Below are 12,237 nucleotides of genomic sequence, written 5' to 3'. Positions count from 1 at the left end.
TATCTACCAATTTTATTGATCTGAACATGCAATGCACTGACCCTGGTACGAAAAGTATCAAGTATCTGTTTATGGGTTATATAAGGTACATTAAATCTCACAGAAGCTTGAAGTCAACAAAGAACTAGCGTGGCGCCGTATTGAAAGTATGTTATATGTCACTATTCAGAAAAAAAAACTAAAGGCTTTTTTTGTCTGTAACCACCTAGAAAAATCAGTTTATGGCGATACCTGTCAGGATATTCTTGGACGTCCAAGTGAAAACGTCGGAATCAATATCTTGTAAATATAAGAGGTATCTTTGGGCGATACACTGGCACACCTGCGATCATGTTCCCGTAAAGATTCGCTGTATCACTAGAAACCTGACAAGAACACAAACATGGCTCCCGAAAACTAGAACTGAACGATGATAGCAACATGCGTCTAATTTTCATCTCTGTAAAGACAGTTAATGGGTGAAAATGATTTAACTAAAATTGAACTAAACAGAAATATATCTAATGTTTTCTGTTTTTAATCGTTTATGTGTTGGGCCAATTGCCATGTTTATTTTAATATATTCAGTCAGTTATATCTTGTCAATACATCTTCTACACACGTAGAAACATATATTACCTCTATCAACTATTCACCGTTCAGTTGATGGTATGCTTTGTTGCCGTATCCAAAAGCAAAATTATATGTTAGAATATCAGTGATGTAGGCAAAATATCCCAGTAATAATTCTTCTACACGACAAGTAAGTACTGCAATTCATCAAATACCATTCCTCCTCAAATCTGAAGACAAGATATAATGGTGAAACATTATCACATTTTTATTTTTTATTTTTTCCTTTTAAACTATACTTCTAAGTTCCGTCTTTAAAATACGATCATTGGCGATCTTTCTGCATAAAGAGAGCTTATCTTAGCATTGAAAGATGATTGGAAGAGATAGATATGATCAACGATAGTTACTATCTTATCATAATGAGGTATGTTAGAAGAACCTACGTAATACCAACTAATCAGTGAGGGGCGTGTCCCGACCCAATCTGTCAAAATGCTGCAAGTCACGAATTAATCGTCCTAGAAGCAAAAAGAAATGGAACTGAACGAAAACGATAATATCCGCTCAGTTTTTCGTTATTTCTGTAAAAACAGTTAATGGGAGAAAATGATTTAACTAATTGAATATTGTTTTCCGTTTTAAAAGTTTATCGTAAAATTAATGTTGATCTAATTGGCAAGTCTATTTGAATAGTTTAGATCAGTTATATCGTGATCAAAGTCGTCAAGAAGGATTTCCTTGATAACCATTCTTTATTTGAGGTTAAGTTAAAAATAAACAAAAACGTCAGATATTACCCCAGTTCCTTAATTCTCAGTGTTATAGCTGTAGATCAAGATAGTGCGAGATTTTCGGTTCTGTTACATGTTGTAAACCTTGTTTTCGTTTGCTGTTTGGGCTGTAGCGGAGCTTTGTAGCGGTGTCCAAGAGATAGTTCAGTGTCGTTCGAAGAGAATTCAGGGCAGGGATTTCTAGGCAAATTGAATAATAACATAGCTGTATTTACCTGTGAACTAATGTAGCGATACATCTATTGTTTTGTCGTGTTTCGTTGGAATTTCGATATGCATTATATACTTACCAAATGTTAGCTTCCACACACTTTCCTGAGATTTAACTATAGGCTATCGTGATGTAATGCATGACATTATACGTAGGCGACAGACTGTCTGTAATACCCTCTATTTTGTAGACTTTTTATGTAAAACCTATTTAGTATCATCACCCTATTGTATCGTTGAATCGATTTCAGTTTTTTTTCTCTGTTGTATGGAATCTATAGTGTATGTTGTTGTTTTGGACCTTCCCTTTAACTTTGTATCTGAATCCTGTTAACCTCGCGTGAAGTCCTCTAAGTTAGAATAGGTAATACTTTAGCCTTATGTTATGAACATATACTGCATAAAGATACTTACCCTGAAACGAAAACGACCTATATATGGAGATCCATGGGATAAGCATGTATGACTACACAGTAGAAAAGAGGATTGCTAAATCAATCAATTTATGTTATAACCTAACATTTTATAATAATAGCGTTATTGTTTAATGTTCAACACAGGTGACAACTGTTCAGATTCTCAGAAACATATCTGACAAAGGCTACAAATGACAGAATTTTATAGATGTAATGTCACCCAAGATTTTCAAGACTACCAGAAATTGCAAAGGTAATTCCTGAACCCAAAATCTGTTCAATTGTAAGCCCGAAGTCTTTTGCGAAATCTCAATATAGATAGGGGTTTCATTTACATGAAACGTTGTCCTGTTAAGCTCAGATGCCTGGTCCTACGAGATATTGGGCCGATTACAGCACGGCGTCCGTGTGTTGCTAAATTCATTCTAGGAAGTGATTAAAAAAGAACGTTAGCACTCTTGTTATATATTATTTCTGAAATTAATTACCAATTTCGTTCCTGCAGTCTGTGACATTTATGCCACACATACAAAGGATCGATGTGCCTCGTAAAAGAAGGAAACGAAAAACGAATTTATTTGGCATACGTGATATACTAGACAAAGATGATTTTCTTAATCAAAATAGAACTCATACGATGATTGTCTTACTTTGTGTTATGCTGTATAAGGCTGTATCAATTGTATTGCGCCGATTGCGTTTCAGCCTGTTTAAGTTTGATTTTTTTTTCTAAAACATTCGATATGTACTCTTACAGTCTTTTTTTTATCGATTTTTACCTTATTTCAAGATTGCTACATGTACTGTTCTGAAAATAGCACTCCTCAATCTTATATAGTCATCAGCTTTATAAATGCATGATTGAGGTTATCTCAACCGGACCAGCACACCCTGCCTACCATTAGGGACATCCTCAATATCATTGAACAGCAGCTATATAATCAAGCACGCAGCATGTTAATTTTTACTGGAATTAATGACAGACCTTGATGTCCATATCTTGATTGTCTTTAAAGCTGTTTGCGACACTATATCGGAATTAGTATCGAGCTTGCCCAATGAAGCAGTGTTTTAGTGGACCTTTCATTTACCTCTAAACAAACCACATCAATTTTTTTTTGAAAACAAAAACAATAAAATTTTCCAAACATGTTTTGTCAACAAAATCATCCAGTCAGGTTCGAAACCTTCTAATACAAATTAATACCAAATTTAGATAATGTTTAAATTTTAACCTTGGTATGTGTGCTATGGACGCCATCTTGGTGACGCCATCAGATTGTCCTATCGATGGACCTATACCAGTATCGATACAAAGCCTTCCTTAGAATCAGAGAAGTGATCGCTGAGAAACTATAGTTTTATTTTAATATCCAATTACATGACCCTTGATCTAAAATGCAACCCAGTGTGACTCCCCCACACAAGCAACCTGTATTCCAAATGCGCGGATGCTCGACTCAAAAGAAAATAATCTATTGAACAGAAATTAAAGCGTTACTTTTATTCTGTTAAAGTTGCAGGTTTCGTGACCTGTAAAATCGCAATGACCTATGAGCCCTCCACATAAGCAATTTGTGCACAAAATATGGGCATAAATGACTCATAAGACCGCAAGTTACTATTCGGAATCGTATGTGTATTTGCAAAACAAATAAATGACTTTTGGGCAACGGCCCTAAAAAAGCAATCCCGTTCAACAATAGGAACTTGTGTACTAATTGTTCACATGACATGCCAATTAGAACATAACCTTTTGCATTGAATCCATTGCCATGCATCCCCTAAACAATTTTTTGGTACTTCTGTATCTAATCCTAAATTTTGTCAAAAGGTGTTATTCACTGGTATGTCTTTTGTATACAATCTTTGAGTCGTGAATGTAAGATAGGGTTGTTACCGATAAATTGAATATGTCTGTGTCTGGTGCGGACAGTTATCTTTGGACATCCCATGTTTTCCGTGACACAATTTGAAAAAGCAAACATGAGTCGGACAACAACGGAATGACTCCATATACTTAATACGATATCGTTTTGGTAGCCAGTCTAACCAGTCACATTTGAGATGACGACCAAGTTTCTGTACTGTAATCTCGGTCAGGATAATGGTATAAATTGACATATGCGGTCATGAATGGAAAATTCTATTACTGTCAATTGTATTGATATCTTACGTGTAATTAATATGTTATATCACCTACAGTTTTCATTGTTAGTCGTTGTAGATTATCACCGGAAGTCGCCGCCGCACGTGCTAAAAACTATATTCCAATAATCCGGTACTGTTATTAAATCAAGTGATTTAGTAATATAATCTAATTTAGAAGAATCCCACATTCATGAGGTTTCAGCTTATTCAAGACGACCTATTATCATAATGGCGCCATATATATACTGACGCAATTTAAATGGCTGCCATTCATAACGTTCTTCAGTGTTATTAGATCAAACACGTCTGTTTATATGAGTAGTAATGTAGACGAAGGATGGAATATAGTCATTTACATTATCATTCTTAAAACGAAGGCAGCAAGATTAAGAACGAGACAGTTTAGTAGGGTAACTGTCACTTAAAGCTTGAAAGGAATCATAAGAACGTTTTCTGAGAATAGCGATCAGACAGTTCCCACAAAAAGGGGTAATTTTCTGTAGAAACAGCTGGGTAAATCTCTGGGATAGTGAACACTTACTCTCTGATAATACCGATGAGATAGATTTGCAGTTTTATGTTGTATTCCCCGTGGTTTTTCGTAACTAAAATGCCCACTTCCGTTTATTCGAACAGTGGCACGGTTTAGATTATTGTGCACTCGAGTTTGTTCTTGTTTGAGAACTTGACATATTTACATACTAGGATTGGCCAAGATTTACATGGTGAGTGTCGTCGATGAAGCTGAAGACGTTTATCCTTTATCTGCACCACGTGGTCTTATTGTCCGTGTCTCTTTTTAAGATTTTCCATATAAATCTTACTGTAGTTCTGATTCTCTCATAGTTTCGTAGATTTATGTTTAAGATAGCATTACCAGTATCAGTATTTTTTACATTTTCAGATATTTGAAATTTGCGATTTTATTAGATTATGTTATAAGTGTAAATGCTTCACCACATCAAGATATAAAATGACATTTAACGTGCTATTATCATACAAAAATATAATAGATTACAAATCACAGATTTTTTACCAGCTTGTTACTAGTATTGCCAAAAATTCCAGGAGATTATTCCAAGAAGGTTTAACGAAAGGTATATGTTACATAATGTTAAAGATGAAATACGAATTGAGAAAAATCACTTATTTTGTTGAGATCCTCATTAGTTTCCTGATACAATGTAGTAGATTACAGCCTGATAATAGATTAAGCACTGTTTAATTTATTGTTTTATCGCTGATTTCTTTCTTCTATTTTCAGAATTCGTTGGAATACTGATCATCAAAAATCGATAATGGAATATCGTCGGGATGGTTGTATCTTATTTCACAAATTGAAAAATCATTTGCATTTTTTTTGCAACAAAGTGTACGTTTTCCTTCAGTTATCTTTTTACTAACGATTTTCCTTAGTATAACGTGCCGATCAGAATCGAAAATGTTTTTGTGTTTGAAAGAGTTGACATTGGGAGTGTTCTACATTATTCTTGGAACTAATTAGAAAATAAGAGGCGACTATGGTGCGGGCAATAGAATGTATATGATTTAACTGTACTATTGTATATGACTAATCGCGTAGAAAGTGTTTCCGTCCCCCATCACGTATATTCATGGTCATGTGTTTCAAGGTCAAATTTTTATTCCATAGCTTTAGAATATGTAGGTAATTAATCACTTGTCTATAATGTAGGGGACCTTTCCACACCTTCCTAGTGTCGTTTTATGTACATAGTTCACCATCACATACCAAGTGACAAAATGTCCTCTCATATCTTCTTCGGGGTATATATATATATTTTTTTTAAACTTGCCTCTTCTCATTTGTCCTGTACCATCCTCTCTGGTAGTCACTATTCGGGTGTTTTTTTGTTTTTGTTTTTTTCTTTTCTTTTGTTTTATGTTCTGTTTTTTTTTTTTTTTTTTGTTGGTTTGTTTGTTTTTTGTTTTTGTTTTTGTTTTTGTTTTTGTTTTTTTGTCAATTTTGTGTTCCACGAAGACTGCACGAAAGATACGCAAATGAATAACACCTTTCAATGCAAGTTTAGAATGACATACAGTAGAACAAAATAATAAAGTAAACTGTGTTACACAGATGGTTCGTCATTCTATGGCTTGTCAATGATGCTAGGGGCGCCAACTGTTGACACCAGAAGGCGACTAAGCAAAAAAAAACAAATACAAACTGTTGAATGATCGACCTTGACATGGAAACTTATATATACAACTTACATATTAAGAATTACGCAGTACATTTAATTAGTGCACCTCCCCACCTATAACTTACTGTTTATCATAACCAATTTTGATTATACTAAGTCGCCCTCTTGATTTCAACTCTTCTGAATATCGACCACTAACTAGTCTTAGAGGGACAAATCAACTGAACACTGCAGTATCATTTAGTCATACTCTATCTAATTCTAAATGTGTGTCATTAGTTCAATTCTTAGATCTATAATCCCTGGAAAGTTTGTCATAGTTTTCTTTTCGACAATCCATATGTGTATTTCTTTCACTTATTGGGACACCGACACAGCAGGGTTTTTTTAATCTCATCAACCCTGTATTGACAGCTCAATAGAAATACGAACAACATGTCTGTCTTACATAAATTATTTATTAATTTTCAACTTATGACACATGGAGGTTTTTAGAACATCCCGGACATTGACTTATTTTCCGGTAATCCTGCGCTCTATGATGTGTTAACTCATTCACTGTGTTAGAACACGAGGGGGAACTAGAACATGATGTATGTCCAACTCGATGTTAGCATCAAACAGATCAACCCTCTCAATTTCTCTTCACTCAGAAAAAAATCATATCGGAACTGACAGCAATTTTTTCTAACCTTCTTATAAATCATTGATACTTACCAGATATTGTTAGTGTGATGGCACCGCTGTCTGAAATCGTAGGTCTTTTTTTTTAATTCTATGTAACTATAAAAAAAGATCGAAACGTCCTCAATATAGTACGGATGTTATCCAGTTAACATATGATCTACTCTGTCCCCTTTTTAAAATTTGACCAGTTCAGATTTTTATCAGATCCATGTCCATAAACAGAGACAGGGACTGTGAACTTCCGATGACATAAGTTACATTATGCTAATGACGGTGGCCAGTATTGGTCACACAACTCCATCCAACACTTAAGTGCACCATGGGGATTCGGTTCGAAATCCAGTGCTTTCAATTCCGTCTCGATTTTTATATGGGTTCTATAACGAACATTATATCAACTGCAGCAAGTATCATTATATTTACAATTAATACAATTCAATTTTATTCCGTAATAAAAGGATGTCGTGTGTCCTTTGTGCCTGCTTCAATGTCAATCATTGCTAATTACTGCAGAAAACGTGACTAGCCTGCAGATATGTTTATATAGCATCGTTAGCTAGTAATGTCATATTCATCACATTATCAGTAAAATAAAATTAAGGTGACACTTGGGAAATACAACTCAAACTGACATAGTGATTAAAATACACATTTATATTATATTCATAGCGTAAATTTGTACGAAATCAACATAGGAAAAAAACAAAGACGTTAAGTGACTCGTCTACACTTAAATAGTTATGTTTTAATTTGTTGGCCTGTATAAAGGGGATCTTTCATCAGTTTGCATTCATATAAGATTTTATGACTTAAATCTTGGATTATTAACAAACCTCTGGTAAGGTAAACATTTCAAATCGTGACGAGTTTAATAAACTTATCTTAAAATGGAAACGAATGCGATATTCTTTTTATAATGTAAAATGAATACATTTTCAAATTATTCGCGAAAACAGTTTTCATGAGATTGATACAATATCTTAATTGGAGATAATCTATATATTTCTTCCTTTGGTGTCGCTATGCCTTGAACTGAAACAATGGTAACTTGATTGAAACCTTTAGCCAATCACAGCTCGGCTCGGTCAAATTCCACGTGTAATATAGCAGTCTGTGGCTGATAGTTATATCATTGATGACAGGATAGTTATATGATAAATAAGTGTTACCTACAACGATTACTGTATTGGTTTTGTAGAAAAATGTTTGAAGATGTTTATACGAATTCTGTATAGATAAACGATAAACATCGACGAACTTTCGAACGTGTTGGATGAGTTTTTGTCCTGTTTATCCAAAAACTGAAAATCCAGGATAAATAACCTGGGAGAAACCGGATTTGTTTATAAAAGAAAGTAATAACAAAGAAAACACATCGATCATTATAAACTTTAATCATTTATAAGAAATCAGGTAAATACAGGTACATTTATTGTAAATACAGGTAATACAGGTAAATATGTCAAAACACTACACGTATAATTGTTAAATTAGATAATATTCAATTCTCAATACCAATAATCTCTTACCTGCATTGCAAATAACTCCGGACTTTTTTCAAACGTATTATACATAAATATAGGTATTTAAGTAATAGCACTACGACAATAAAGCTTCATTTAAATAAAATAAACGTTAAATTTGAAAATTTTCAATCATACTTTTAACACTTTTTCGATACATTTTCTGGCCTACACCACATTTCATAAAAAGTATTTCAAACCTATCGTCCATAATCACTATCAAAATAGGTCTAGTAAAATAATTCCATGTATGATGCAATGTGAATCAAGCGACAAAAACGTAATTACATACATTGTAAGTAATTAAACTCTGGCTGCAAAGTACATGATATTACATTAATCTTGTACCTAAATATTCCAAACGTAATGCGTTAATAAATACAAATCTTAACATATCAACGTGTTAAGGAATACTCAATGTATATTTTAATTGATTTTCATGTTGTTTTTTTCAAACAGCACTAATCTATTTCATGATGAGAAAATACTGGTAGGCCTAAATAACTCGAATAACGCATCGCTATTAAGGATGGAAATGATTCATTAGACATCAGACACTAAAAGAACACATAAGAGTTTTTGTCTTATCGATAGAAGAGAGACAACCCTCCAATCATTTGCAGACCAACAAACTAACTTTCTTGACATCATGGTATATACATTGGACTGAAGTCGATGTGAGGAATTTTCATGACGCATGCAAATGCATGAAAATGCGAAGAATTTTTTTCATCCGTGTATCTATGACTTTTGAGTTAATTAAACAGTATCAATGTTCCTCAAACTGCTGGATTAGTTTGAACACGATATGAAAATTCCATGCATGGAATACTCTGTTTTACAAAAGAAATGATAAATTGATGATCTTTGACTCCTCAAATATCAGCGTTTGATATGTTGATATCCAAATAGCACCAGAGCGTATAAATTTTTATAAGCCTTACCCTTTTTTTAACAAAACAGCAAATTTTTATTTCTTAAGCAATTATAAACATTTATATATATACTGATATTTATGTATGGATATTAACAAATCTCTGTCTGAAACTGAAATCATTTCAACAGGTTACCAATTTTCTAAAAGACTAATGTCATGTGGTTTTAACTATAATGGTTCTAGATAAACGCTAATTATACTAGCGGAAAAAAGAAACGCAAGTTTATTTCCGATGATTATTGTCTTACATGATTCATTGATAATTAGTTCATTGTTTGGGTTTCTCGATTATTTCATCATTACTGAATACAATTTGATGATTTTTATTGTCCTACCACAGACAGCGTTTGTGTGAACAGCGTTAAAACAAGGGAACCCTACGCCGATTCCTGATCCAAATCAGTAGCGTGTGTGCCCACTCCTGGCTTCAGTCGCTGCTCTTACACTACTTAACATTAACACCATTAAGGTGTTTATTGTCCTTTGAGGGGTATCAAATTCCACCCCTGTATAAGGACCTACGTAAGTTAAGCGATGTTATATGGAACGTTGGCGCGTTTCCTAGCCCCACTATCCAGCTCGTCCCACAAATGCGCGATTTGGGACAAATCTGGACTGTATGGTGGCCAATTAAGAACTGGAACGTTGTTATAAACCAGAAAGTCACGACAAACCCTAGCAACATGGGGCCTCGCGTTGTCCTGTTGCAACATAAGGTTACGTTGATGGTTAAGAGGAAGGACGTGCGGTATCAAGAACTGATCCCGATTTGTTACTGCTTTAAGATTGCCATGGATAACGCAAGCGTTAGAATATCGCCCACCATGACGTCGATAGACACGTTGTCGTCCATCTGACCTGTTAAGCGTGAAGCAAGACTCTTCAATGAACAACACGGGTCTCCAATGGGCCAAACGAAACCGATTAATCGTATGTACATACAGCCACTGTATTCGACGTTGGCGTCGTATTTGCGGAAGTATTGGATCAATATAGGGACGTCGTGACCTCAAATAAAACTCCTGCAACAGATTCCTTACCGTTCTTGGACACACTGACCGACCACGAGTGTCCACAACGTGTCTGTTGTCTCCGTCTCTATGATGACTTCACGACGTAACGCGTCCATTCCTGGACGGCCAACCAATCTCCATGTGGCTCGGAGACGCCCAACTAAACGGGCTACATGACGTTGCGGATGCTCTTTCATTATCAGAGCAATGACCCCCACCCCATCGGCTTCACACAATCGCAGCAATTTGCTCTGCAATCGCATCGAAAAGAAATGGTGTGTAGCTGATCTGTACTATTCCGATGTTCGATTTGTGGTGATTTACCAGCACATATGGTGTAGGAGTACCCCGGATGCATGTTTTCTTGAAAAATCTGCTGAAAGCATGCAGCGTCAAGCGGGGTCACGGTCAGCTGAATTTTAACTGAAGAACATTTTCACACCGCAAGGAGGAATTGCAGTGACAAATATAATTAAATTCCGTCCATGTGTCTAAAAGTTATATTACAAAAACCGAATTTGCGTTTCTTTTTTTCGTCAGTATATTTGGAATCAAGTATGACCTCAGTGTTAACATTGTAATATTTTTTTTCGCAAACTGGAAAGTCACTCAGTTAAGTGCATAACGTAAATTTATATGTTGAATGGGTGTTATGTTAGTGATTACACATTTCAAGAGTGCTTATATGGGTGTGTGTAAGGTGGTTTGTGTAGGTGGGGTGTTGAGGGTGAGTATAAGGTGGTTTGTGTAGGTGGGGTGTTGAGGGTGAGTATAAGGTGGTTTTTGTGGGTAGGGTGTTGGTGATGAGTATAAGGTGGTTTGTGTAGGTGGATGTTGATTGTGAGTATAAGGTGGTTGGTGTAGGTGGTGTGTTCATTGTGAGTATAAGATGGCCACTGTTAGCCGTTTCGTTTTCCCGATCAGTCATAAAATGTATCGTTTTCACCAGGGATCAAGAAGAATATTTCTCTTCACCTTTCAGATCCAATATGGCTGTATGTCGGCGAATTCCATCCATAAGTTCCTGTACAAAACACGAATAACTAGGGACCAAGAAAGAGGTAAGAAGTTTAAGAATTATCAATCCAGTACTTCTTAAGCAGTAACAAAACCTTTGACGACGGAGTTCGGAAAATGGCGGTTTGAACAGCAAAAATATCAAGTATGAAGAAAATCACGACAGAAAATTTATATGGTTTGGTATTATGATTTGTAGGAAAGACTCTCCAGAAAAATGCCAGGTGGACGATTTAAATATGTTTTTAGACATTGAAATATTATTTCTATGAAATGTATCTTTATTCTTTCTTTTTCCATCAGACTGACAATGTCACATTTAATCAAATTCAACATCAAAGTACCGCTGAGCGATATTGATCAGTTAATTGTAAGAGGCAGTTCTGATTTCTTAAAAATGATCCGTCCAAGTGTATTAGCGAGTTATCTAGCGGAACCACAAATCATTGTGTCGCAATGAATACTGAAAACCTTGACTTAAATTGACATTTTTAGCTTCAAAAGCAATCCCAAAATAACCTGAGTAAGGACACGTCAGAAAGAGTAAGAATTCCTGCTTAAATGATAATGACCTTGTGTGTCGTATGATAGGATGGCCTCCCTCTTGCAATTATAATTATTTATATTATCCTGCTACATAATAACACTTTTAAAATCAATTCAAATTAGTTTGATTAAACATATTAAAACAATAGTATTTTTCAGGAAATAAAATGTTGACAATAACACCAGAGTGATCACACACTTTCTTGTTTGGCACTAAGTTACAAGTCCT

This window comes from Ylistrum balloti, unplaced genomic scaffold (genome assembly GCF_031769215.1).
Source record: "Ylistrum balloti isolate Yb309-2 unplaced genomic scaffold, AGI_CSIRO_Ybal_v1 Utg369668, whole genome shotgun sequence".
Lineage (NCBI taxonomy): Eukaryota > Metazoa > Mollusca > Bivalvia > Pectinida > Pectinidae > Ylistrum > Ylistrum balloti.
The sequence above is the reverse complement of the archived record's forward strand: the minus strand, read 5'-3'. Positions refer to the sequence as shown.